This window comes from Rhynchophorus ferrugineus, unplaced genomic scaffold (assembly GCF_030347505.1).
Source record: "Rhynchophorus ferrugineus isolate W39M unplaced genomic scaffold, kcgeb_rfMv2 rfM1, whole genome shotgun sequence".
In the NCBI taxonomy this organism is placed as follows: domain Eukaryota; kingdom Metazoa; phylum Arthropoda; class Insecta; order Coleoptera; family Curculionidae; genus Rhynchophorus; species Rhynchophorus ferrugineus.
Genome location: NW_027472580.1, coordinates 77,560,597 through 77,573,558, shown reverse-complemented (window position 1 = coordinate 77,573,558; position 12,962 = coordinate 77,560,597). Strand labels below are relative to the sequence as shown.

The 12,962-nt window shown below is 30.4% G+C and overlaps 1 protein-coding gene across 5 annotated transcripts in view; it reads right to left on the bottom strand.

Moving 5' to 3' along the window:
• Positions 1–12,962, bottom strand: part of Ptl (prothoraxless) — a 295,597-nt gene that overhangs the window by 84,346 nt on the left and 198,289 nt on the right. Inside the window, exon 1 of one of the 5 annotated variants that reach the window (XM_076410291.1) lies at positions 8,111–8,482. The exons of the other annotated variants lie outside the window; for them this stretch is intronic. The gene's annotated coding sequence lies outside the window, so the exon portion shown is untranslated. Of the gene's footprint in view, positions 1–8,110; positions 8,483–12,962 lie in introns of those variants that run through there. 5 annotated transcript variants of the gene reach the window in all.

Genomic DNA, 12,962 nt, shown 5'->3' with positions numbered 1-12,962 from the left:
TGGAAATAATTTTTTTATTACTCTTAATAGCTCCACAATCTGCCCTTGCCCTCTGGGTAAACTTTTGAGATTATCTGTAATAATAAAACTTATAGGCCGATAGGAGGTGGCATATTCTGGTGTTTTCCTTTGTTTGAGGATCATTAATATCTGAACACCTTTCCAGATGTTAGGAAAATAATTATTTCGTAATATAGCATCAAATATGAATGTCCTTAATACAATTAGATGTAACGGTCGCATAATTATATAGAAGAGGCTGGGAAAAGATAGGATTACGAAGAAATAAGTAGCGTGTACAGACAGAAAATAAGAGTCATCTAGCATAATATGTAGTGTTAAATTAGTTAATTTAGTCCATAAATAGTTAAGAACATTGTTTAATATTTGGCGATAATCGAAAAAAAAACTTCAAAATTTGTAATACTACTTAACTACTAATAAACAAATTCATATCTGCTCAAAATTTCTTCGAAAATATCCAACAATAAAAACTGTTCAGCACTATCACAATTATTTTTTGACTATCTGCAACCTATAATTAACAACAATAACCATTATTATCATTATTACCATTTTTATTTATCTTATAAAATATATCGACTCCTTGTGTTCTATTCAAATGAAATACTTGTTTAAATTTTATATTAATAAAAATATAATGTGCCAATATCCGTCTACGTTTTTAGTACTGACTGATTTATTAATTATTTATTAAAAAAAACTTCAAAATTTGTAATACTACTTAACTACTAATAAACAAATTCATATCTGCTCAAAATTTATTTTATTATATATAAAAGTATTTTCGTTTTCGAAATATACGTTCATTTTTTATAAAATCAAAACGGATTTCAAATTCGAAAATATCCAACAATAAAAACTGTTCAGGACTATCACAATTATTTTTTGACTATCTGCAATCTATAATTAACAACAATAACCATTATTATCATTATTACCATTTTTATTTATCTTATAAAATATATCGACTCCTTATGTTCTATTCAAATGAAATACTTGTTTAAATTTTATATTAATAAAAATATAATGTGCCAATATCCGTCTACGTTTTTAGTACTGACTGATTTATTAATTAAGTACGAACAAATTAATAAGCGAATTTGGCGGACACGTAATATGAATTAACCTAATTACTAATGAATTATGAAATTTAATATTCTGCACATATATTCAGCGTTAATACTAGCCCCGAAATATGTCTTAGTAATTTTCGAAAATAAATGCTTATTATTATGTAAAATAAATTATTATTATTCAATGCTCTTATAACGTACAAAATTGGAAATGACGCTTTAGCAAGCTATTTACTATAGCGATCAAGTAAAACAAGTATGAATTAAGTTGGATAATATCTGAGTCAACTGAAGCAAAGAGATTCGCAACATGTTGCTCCTTGAACCTTCGTCTCTATTGCTATTATGTAATAAGTTTTCAAATTACAACATCTTTCGAAATAAGTAATACTGGTGGGAGTGTCTGATAAATATTGTCGTAACATTTTCTATTTCCAAATTTTTACCTTGATTTTCAAGGCCTGGGCAAGCTATCACTGGTTATTATTATGTTGCAACATCATTTTGTCGTACTTGTACTTGTAAGACATATTTTCCAAAGCTCATTTATATGCTCAGTTTCAATCGATAGCGCTTTCCATATATAATCCTCATTAACACTATTATTTGTGAAGCTTATATACTATAAACTTCTGGAAATTCATAAGTGTATTATTGGAGTGTGTATATTACCATCATAAACTGTATGCGAACAGTGTTTAGATAGAATGGATAGCATACCGGGTTGCAATGTAGAGAGAACTTACTCACAAGTGCCTACATTTTGTTACAATAAATCATAGATCATAGAGCTAAAAAACGGGGACGGTAAACATAGTAAAAACGAACGGTAACAGTTATAATTTTAATCCAAACCTCAGTGAACTCAATTAAAGTCATTTGCATTAAACAATACCCCACGGTGATTAATGCATCGAGAAATAAACAAATTTGTCGCAACTAATGACCCTATTAACTCACAAATAAATTAACCGCGCGCATAAAAAGAAACGCAATAACAACCAATGGACGAACCAAGGGAAAAATATCTCATTACCATACTCTCCATAAACGTGGCCATTTCCAAGATGGTAATCTGATATTTCCACATTACCTCTCGGTCCTTGGGCTACATCTAAGATTGTATGTATATAAAGAGAGTGAGAGACAGAGAGAGAGGAAGGGAGGGGCGTAAAAGAAACAGCTTTTGCAGGTCGGATATCTAAATGGTTCATCTGAAGAAAAAGTCCTGCTTACGTTCTCTGAATTTAATTAGTAGAAACGTTTCGCGACCCCGAAGCGCTTTATGATTAACCGGATCGATATGGCATACGACATTTTTTTAACTGATTCAGACGAGTCACTTGCATCAAGACGCTTTTGGTAACAACCAGAACCAACGACAGATAGATTTGATCAAATAAATATGCTTTTCATTATAATGAATTTAATGAGGCCATTATTGCTACTTGATAGTGACAGCTGGCATAGGTTGTTCACAATTCACGACAGCAGGCTTTATTTAGAGTTATCTAAAATGATCAAAACGCCGCAGTTTACAATAAATAATACTAATTTTAATTTTAATCAAGGAGGTAATAAATGGCAGTTTGTATGTTCAATTGTTTTAAAAGTTATGCACATTTTTGGTAAATTAACCCTCGATGTACCATGGGGGATATAACACTCCCGAGTCCCTAAAATTGGTAACTGTTTTATAATTTAAAAAGCGCAATGGTAGACGTTCTGAGTAGCCGGAGATGCGACGTTGCCGCTCCGATTGCGATTTTAATCATATGGCTACCGCCAAGCAGGTTAAGCGGATCATACACACCACCTCGTACACCGCGTTGTTAAAGAAGTATGTTGTATAATTTATTACTAGTTGTTACAGATATTTTCAAAATATAGACTATAGCGCAATTGACGGAGTTGAGAGATACATAGAGTACTTTTAAGCGAAAAAAATGATACGGAGTTATAAGTTGTGAATTTTGATCAGGAATCTGGCGATGATTCTGATCACTTGAGCTTCTAAAGTAATACAGACAGCGAAGTCGATGCTGAACTGCCTTGCTGTGAGTCGGACAGTGTTGACGACATACCGCTTTCCGAACTGCGCGTCAAACAAAGGCTTCATATTATATTGATAAAAATGGAGATTACTGTAGCGGGTACTTTAAGAGCTAATAAAACTAATAGTATTCCGCCAAGTCGAGAACTAAATACACCAATCTTTGGATATCAAAAATATATAACTATATTACCTTATGTTCCAAAGTCACGTAAAGTGATACATCTGATGTCGTCAATACATCATGACAAAGAAATTGATTCTACAACCAGAAGTAAACAAAAACCAGCTGTGATAACGTTTTATAAACAGACTGAAAGTGGTGTTGATGTAGTCGACAACTTAAGCATAGCTTGATGTCTCAAGAAATTTCAAACGCTGGCCACTAACAATCATTTTTGCATTACGCAATCATGTAAGAATACATGGTATGATTATACAAATCATTAATAATAGGATAGAGAAAAATAAAACAAATTTGAGAGGAAATTTTCCAAAAGACTTTCGCAAGAGTATCAGTAAATACTTTGAAGATTATTCTGAAAATATAAAAGAACCTCCTGCAAAAAGGCCTAACATGATGCAGAGATGCTCAAAATGCCCTAGAAAGCTGTACAGAAAAACTAAATACACATGTTATGATTTTTTTGTTAAAGCTGCGATAATTTGGAGTGATCTCAATTAAAATTAGTGATTACTATATTTAATTATTATCTCATTCATAGATAGTTACAATGTAGAAATAATATTCGATGCATAATATTCTCCAACAAATTTGTACATTTTAGTATAGGGCAGGATTTTCAGATACCTGGTACACGGAAGGTACATTTATCAACATTTACATCACATTATAAACTTATTTTAAATAAAAATATGATAAAATATCATATGTAACAAAAGCAAAACCAATAATGATGCCTAATGCTATCCTCCGGATTGTTTTAGAATCTCCGTGAAGTTCTATGAAGATGAAATATTGGGACCATATAATTTTAAATTAATTGCTGTAAATCCATACATAATCACAATTTTAGATCGAGAAATTAATTAATGTCAAAAATGGTAGTAAAATAAGAGTAAAACGCGCACTATTGATTAAAGAACCATTAACTTTTCGAACATCGTCACCTTTTTGGTGAAAGAACTCGCATTAGTATACTTATGGAACTAATTTTAGGTGATGATGGAACGAAACATCACACATCTAATATATTTAAACAATATTATATAACATAGCAGTTTTAGAAAGACTAGTAGACAAAATACCATCGAGTTATAAAATAAGGACGTATCTTTTTATATAGTAGTATCGAAAAATCGGTTAATATAAACTGAAATCAAATACCAAGATTAATGTTTTAATTGACAACGGATTCGGTTTTCTCGGGAGTGCGTCCCCTCGAAGGAACAAACCGAATTAATGAAATGTAACAATGAAAAATACCGTGGAGTGAAAAAACGAGGACGGAGCGACGACCTAATGAATATTTATGACCATATACCCCTAGAAACACATGAATACACTAAATACACAACTATGATTTACGATGTGGACAAAAAAGTTCCCCTTCAGAGATGATTAGACGGCTTAGAGTGGCAGCCAGCCGTATTTGCATATGCATCTCCGGCCTTCGATGCAAACCCGATCGTTCTTGTACAGAAATTCGCAAGTCGCAAACTGTCAAACACTTAATTACTCGATGATTTACCGACCAATCGCTGATATTATATATTTAAATTAAAAGCGCTTCTCGTTTAGTGAAACAGGAAATCAGTAGGTGTTAGGCTGGGAGAGTAAGGACGACCCATAGAAAAAAATTTCTTTTATTTCATTCTTTTAACACGTAAAAGGGACAGTCGGTTCAAGGGAAACGGGCGAGGATGTAACAACGTTTCGAATAATATCGGTGAGAAAGACCACATGTGTTAGTGAATGAGCGCGAATGACGAATGAGCGGCCTGGAACATCTGCCTATTTTTGTTTTTTTCCTATGGGGGAGGAAAACCGAATGGCTGACGGGAAGACGTCCTTCTATTTCTTCGAATTTCTACATTTTTATTGATATTATTTTATATTCTTGATATTAACAATAATATATTCGGACTTTTAGGAATTTACAATTGTATCTGTTACAGTTTTAAAAATATTTTAAAAGTTGTGCTTTGATTATTTAGTTTAAAGGAAATTGCATTTACTTATAACTGTTGATAGTTTTGATTAAGGAAATGACATAAAATATTGAAACTGATGTATGTGAGATCGGTGATAATAGACAAGCAGAAATCCAAAACTTTTCTCAGTTTATTATGATTGATATTGCTTACAAAATTCGTTAATTTTTTATTTAAAAAATCAATATGATAATATTGTTAACAGTGGGGTTTATTATATTAATTATAATTATTGAAATATAATATGATATTACATTTCCGGGTAACTTTATTTTAGTTGATTATGGTCAGACTTTATTCTAGTATATCATAAATACAATTCAAATATCACTATTGCGATTATTAATAAAATACTATGTGACCAGAAATGTTCAAATTGCAATGTTCAAGGAATATTCAAATTTAAAGTACAAAATCACAATGAAATTGAAGATTTCAACTACATGTTATAATGTTTTAAATATTATTGACTTTCTTTATAAAATTCGTTTAATTTCTTATTAAAAAATCAATTTGGCAATACTGTAAGCAACCTGGTTTATTAATTTAAATACATGTATTAAAATATAATATAACATGACAATTCTGGCTAACTTTAACTTAGTTGCTTTTGATCAGCCTTTATTTATTCTAGTATATCATAAATACACTTCAAATATCATTATTGCGATTATTAATAAAACACTATGCGATTTAATAATTTGTATCATGTTCAAATTGTAATCTTCACTTTCAACAAATGTATTAAGGTCAACGTATGAGAATTATATTTGTAATTGAAGGTTAAAATTTAAATTACAAAATGACAAAGAAATTGAAGAATTCAACTGCAAGTTATAATGGTTTAAATATGATTGTGGTAATATTGTTAGCAATATGGTTCATTAAATTAAGTATAATTATTAAAATATAATATGACATAACAATTCTATGTAACTTTAGGTAAATCTTTAGATCAGCCTTTTTTGTAGGACGATCATTGTAGATAATTATAGATATGTAGATAGACAGATAGATGAGACATGATACATGAAGATATATATTCTGATGATTCCGTATAATTTGTAGTTGAATGATACGTTGTAAGAAACATATTGTGATCATAGAGATGCGATTTGAAGAAACTAAAATGTCAAAACAGATACGATTGATCTTAAGTAAAGAATCACAATAACATGTAGTAAATTATAAGAAAACTTAAATAAATTAATCCATAATAATCATTATATCTCCATCCCGACAAAAAAATAATTGAATCACTAAAAAATCCATCAGCATTCTTCCCAATAACGAAAAACAGAACCTTTAAGCGTCAAGATAGGACCCCGGCACAGGTAAAAAAACGTCAGGAAGATACAAAACGTCTTCAGTAATGACCCAACGAGCGACACCTGATTTAATCAAGATATCCTTGATGCTCTGCCACTGTTTCAGATAATTTATCTTTTTTTCTCCAAAGCTCTCTCTGATAAGTACCGATTCCCGATCGATTTTAACGATTAATTTCTTCTGTCGGAGTTTCATTTTTTTATCACTATTTTCGAGTTTCGAACGTTATTTTCCAACGCGCAAAAAGAATGTACACAACATATACATATGTAGGTTTCATATAGTCGACCGGTAAAACAGTTGACAGTACAAAAACCTGTTTGTAGTTTTGCAGTTTGGTTCATTATATAATGCTTAATTTTCCAGCCATTATAATCGCCGTAACAGCGTGAAAAATTCATTTGGGTGACTCCATTTTTTATTCAACGTGGTCGGGAACATTTCAATTAATCCACTGTCACTTTCATATATATACATATATATATATATATATATATATATATATATATATATATATATATATTTGTTAATAATAACACAGTTCGTACAAATAAAATATATTACAATATTTAACTTAAAGTCACTTAAATAAATAATTTATTAAAATTGTTGTGAACTTAATTTGATATAAAGTAGATAGAATTCATTGATGACTAAACTGCGAATAATCCATTTTTTTCATAAAATTTTTGGTTTTGAACTTAATCCAAAATTTAGTGAATTTAGTTATTCAACAGGCTAATTTTTAAACCTGTCAAAATCCATTGAGTTATTAAAATAAAATAACTGCTAATATAACATTGTTTTTTAACATTTTATTGTTCTCCATATTATTTTGGTTATTAGATAATTAAGATGCCTTATTAATGTTGTGGTTGTTTAGTTTATTATATCATGCTTAATTTTCAAGCCATTGTATTCAATATAATACCGTGACAAATTCATGTAAAATAGGCGGTTTTTTTCATTCACAGGGGACCAAAACAGTTCAATTAATTTACTCGCATTTTTTTATTTAATTTAGCTTGACCCAACAGGGTATATTCAATTATTTTACTGAATAACGCAGAACATATTGATGTAGTTGTTTTTTGTTTTAATTAATTTCGCTATATTCCATAGAGGTTAGAAGCAGCTGTTCTCGTGGATTTCCTTTTGGTTTTATAGGAACAGTAACATCAAACAGTTTGTTTTGCGGAGTTAGTTTATTTATTTAAGATGCTGATGTATCATCAATTAGAGATATAATTGATTGATTATTATTAGTGGTAATTTGGCGCAATTTTATGATGTATCCATACTTATTTTAATATTAAAAATGGGGGATAGTATGTTTATTTTTATATTGAGTTTGATTAGGCATCAGACATACGTAATATAACAATTTATACCACATTGGTGTATGTTGATTATAACACGGCATTCTTGATTGAAGTGCATATATTAATAAAATTACCTTAATATAAAATTACATGTCGCATTTTGGTTGATATTAATCAGCGAGTTCGGAATCATGATAGTGTTGCACCTCCAACGTTAACATGAAATGAAAGCACGGCATATTTGTTTGTGACAGTCCATTGATTCCGAAAAATATTATTTCAAAACACTGGCTTCATTGCCACACTTCAAACCAACTAATAACAAACACATTCGTTCTATCTGAACGCGGGGTATATAGAACTCTATTCAATCGTAGTGGCGGTAGAAAACCCGGGTGTTTTTTGTTTCGGTCTAACTTCGCGAACTATCACGCGCGCGACAAATTTCAAAAGCACGGCCGACTCGACTATCGCGTATGTCTGATGCCTCGTCAGTCCGCGCGCCTAATACTGTCCGTTCATTGGCCAGACGGTTCCGAACAGCACCGGCGACCTGTCAGCGTATTCTGACGTCGCACGCCGCTCGTTCCCTCTCTCTCGCTCCCGTATCCCCACCCGCATGCCGCCGTCCTTGTCAGGCACACGTGATGCGTCCACCATCGGTTCTCTACCCACCCTTCGTTGCTGTTGTCGGCTGTTTGAGTGATTCTCGGGACATTTTAGCGTACGGGTATTCTCGGCGTTTCGAATTGGGACCGAATTAGCCGAAGGAAAAGAGAAAGAACGACGACCGGCGAAGAGGGAGACGTTTATGATGTCTTTACGAGCTGTTATGTTTATATGGATGATAACTTTATTGGTCGGTTAATATGTTTCGGTTTTTTTATGACAGTTTTGGAGCATTAGAACGAATTGTGATTGATACTACTTGTTAAAGATTTCACACTTCCTTCCAGTACTATTATGTTTCGATATTTTATGGCGGTACAATTCATAAAGCTACTTAATAATTAAGTTTGGACAAGAACGAATTGATTTTCTTACTGAAATTATTATACAATTTAATTAGAACAAAATTATGTTTTATATAATATTCCCCCTCATCATTGGCTAATTTGTTATGTTGTAATATGCTGCAATAAATCATCAATCATCGATAAATAGAAACGTTCAGGTACTTCGTATAATACTCATGATGCTATACTAAATTAATCTGACTTTACTGAAGTCCAAGCGGGACCGTTATTTAAAGCTTCGTTTTTGTCAGTCTTCACATATTTCCAGAACAAATTATCCTGAAGAGTTAAAAGTACAACAGTCAGTTTTTTAAAATACGTTAAAATTGGACCTTGGGAAAATAAAAAGTGATATAAACAACAGAAAATTGGCAATATTTGCATCTGGACCCTTATTAATGGCAATACGAATCGGAATTAGTTAAGATTATATTCTAGTATCAGTTATATTGCTTGAAAATGACATATTTTTCCTCCCATGAAAATATTAGTTATAGAGCGACGGTGAAATTCACGGAGAATTATAAAAATACTCCTAAATATATTCTTCACATAGCGTTTGTTTCTTTTTGGTCCTGAATTGGTACGTAATATTTTTATATTATTGATAGATCATTTAAATTAATATAAGATAATTTAGCCGGATGCAAATTTTTCTCAATTATATATTTCAACAGTTCATTTTATCCAGAAAGAGTAGTTAGTCTTTCATGACATTTTAATAAAATGTATTATATAAATGATGGTAGCCTAATTCAGAAATATTATTAACACCCTCCTAAAGGTTATGTCTGGTGTGCAAGCTTTTATGTATCATTTAAATTGTATGGTATGAATTTTGATTTTAAAGAATAATAAATTGATTTTAAAAATATCTGTTCCTAAAACATATAATAATTATAACTTCTCAAGTGACGTCAAATAACTTCTATTTTAAATACTACCGAGGAAGTACCTAGTTCAAAGAAGAGTCAACTTTGACAGTAAAACTCAATTTTTAGTCTTGTCCCGGAAGAGTGGTTAGTTCTTCATAACACTTGCTTAAGGATATTATATCAATGATGAACTTAATACATATATATTATTAGTACCCTTTTGGCAAATAATTAATTACATAAAGTATGACAATCACTTTGGAGTAAATAACATACTCCAAAAGGTTTTGTCTGATGTGCAAGTTTTCATCAATAATATAAATTTATAATAATAAAAGATATAATGACATAAAAATACAATAATTATAACTTAATAAATGACATCAAATAACTCATCTTCTAAATATTACTAGGGAAGTACCGCTTTACAAAGGAAGTGCTAATTTCGCCAGTAAAATAAGCCTGGATTCAATCCAATAATATCGCAATTGTTAGGGGAAAGACAACAAAAGTTAGTAGGAATAATAACTTATTAGGCCTGCCGGTAGTGGTTAAGGTGTCACGGCCGTTCTGCTTTTTGTAGCCAGGGGTGGGAATCTCACAGGCCAAGAATGTAATATGTTTGTAATTATAAAAGATATAAATGTCTTAAGACAACAGTGTAAAATAAAACAAAAAATAAACTTCCTTCTTGGACTAAGCTGTTCACTCTGGTATCATATCCCAGGTGGACAATTTAAAATATATTAAAAAAAACTCAAAGGTATATATTTATATATATATATAATAAGCAATATTATCAAAATATTAAATTACCAAACATGAACTGATAATTAAAATATTCTTGAACACCGTAGTAACAAAAAAACCACCCAAATTATTTTAAAAATCGAGCGCGTGAAGACCCGAGATACTTCGTCTTCTCAGACGTCGGCTTTAGTTTAATTAAAACCCTCCATATTCGTATTGGGAGGGATCCACTGATTGGATTTCAAGGACATTTAATATTATTACGAACGCTACATTTAGAATTTCGAAGGGGGACAGCCTCCGTTCCACCGGATACTTAAATATCTAATGGCGCAAAAGCGATAAAAAATTAATGAAATAAAAGAAACGCAGTTAAGATAAATGTGGAAGGAGAGACCTTTGATTAATTTCGATGCAATTTCACCCACTAGTTAATAATTGCTGGTAGAAGTAATTGTTTAACATTTTTTATCTAAGGTTTGCTTCGTCGTGTTTTCCAATCCAAGATAAACGTAATATAATTTAATATAATGATTTTTAATTATACATATGGAATTAATTATTAACAAGCAAAACTGTTGATGTCCAGATTACATTAAAATAATTTAGAAAACGAATTTGAAAAAGATTGGGCCCTGTCAAGCATTTAAATGTTCGATATTATCATAAACATGAGATTACAGAATAAATTATCGAAACTAGTACGTTCTATATAATTAAATTTTAATTAAAAAAACTGAAGCTCGTGAATCCCAAACACGCTGCGAGAATCACGCCAACGGATTAGTTTTCTTGTTCGACGGTTGTCTGAGCAAAAACTTCGTATTCATAAGAAATTTTTATATTTTACTAGTCGGTGATGATGTTATTACAGCTTTTTCTACTAGATTTAGTGAGGTAAGTGTAAAACTCTTGTATAACATTTATATTTTCAGAAATACTTCAATATATCGTAATGTCTTTGACTACTATTACTAATTTTTTTATTTATTAAAAATAAAGGGGGGTGTGTGGGTCTAGTATATATATATATATATATATATATATATATATATATATATATATATATATATATATATATATATTTTGTAGGATATTTAAAGTAAACATGTATAACATGTAAACAAACAAAGTAACAATGCTATTGTCTTTGACTACTATTACTAATTTCTTTATTTATTAAAAATAAAGGCGGGTATGTGGGTCTAGTATGTATATATATATATATATATATATATATATATATATATATATATTTTGTAGGATATTTAAAGTAAACATGTATAACATGTAAACAAACAAAGTAACAATGCTATTTGTTGGCTTTCTTTGGCATTATTGAAATAATAAATTTAGCAATTTTACTTCTTTATATATTAGGACTGATTTTTTAAACTTATTGCTAATATTTGTAAAAAGTTCTCTGATGTTAAACTTTTAATGATAATTTGTTATAACTTATTGGACAAAAGTAGGATAAAAAGCTAATCCTACTTCTAAATAAAAATCACTTTTTGGTCTAACGAATAAAATTTTTATTTTCATGAGTACACACCATAGAATGCTGTTGCGGTATTATAATAGTCATAATGTGCTCATATAACTACTATAAGCGACTATAAATTGGCCGATATTACTAGTGACACAGCATTAATGAGAAAAGTTAATCTCTGCCCAAAACAATTGAAATATTATTGTAATCCCCAGTAGTTCGCTTGAAAAGACCGGATGTTTTTTGGTATTGTCTGAGTCTCTAAATTGGTCGCTTGTTAGATGCCAAGGTTGCGGGTACCACAGCATTAAGCCATAGGTTCAAGTAGTAGTAACTAAAAAATCTCAAGAAATATACAGGAAAGAACACATCAAGAAAAAAGTATATCATTATTTCAAGATTAAAGTTTAAACCGCAGCAAAATCAAGATATACTAATAGTTGAAATGGTTTAAATCTGACTATTAATTGAATGAGACTGAACAAAATCTGTTTATTCTTTATAAGAATAAGCTACAAGGTAGTAGTTTTTTTGGCTATGCTATTGCTGTTGTTATTCTTTATAAATTTATTGGTTTATTGAATATTAGAGGTAATCGATCAGACATAGTTTCGTTGATATTCTGTCATTAATGACCTGATATTAAATACAGCTTTTTTGTTTGTTTATATAACAAATAAACAAGAGAAAGCAAAAAGCTAGTCGAACAGAAAACCATTTTTTAAATAAACGTCTACTATTTGTAATTATGTATGTTATAATCTTTTGTTATAATTCTATTGATACAAGAAGTAGTTAAGAAGATTCAGAAATGGATTTAGAGACTGCACAAGACTCCATGGGAATTTTAAAT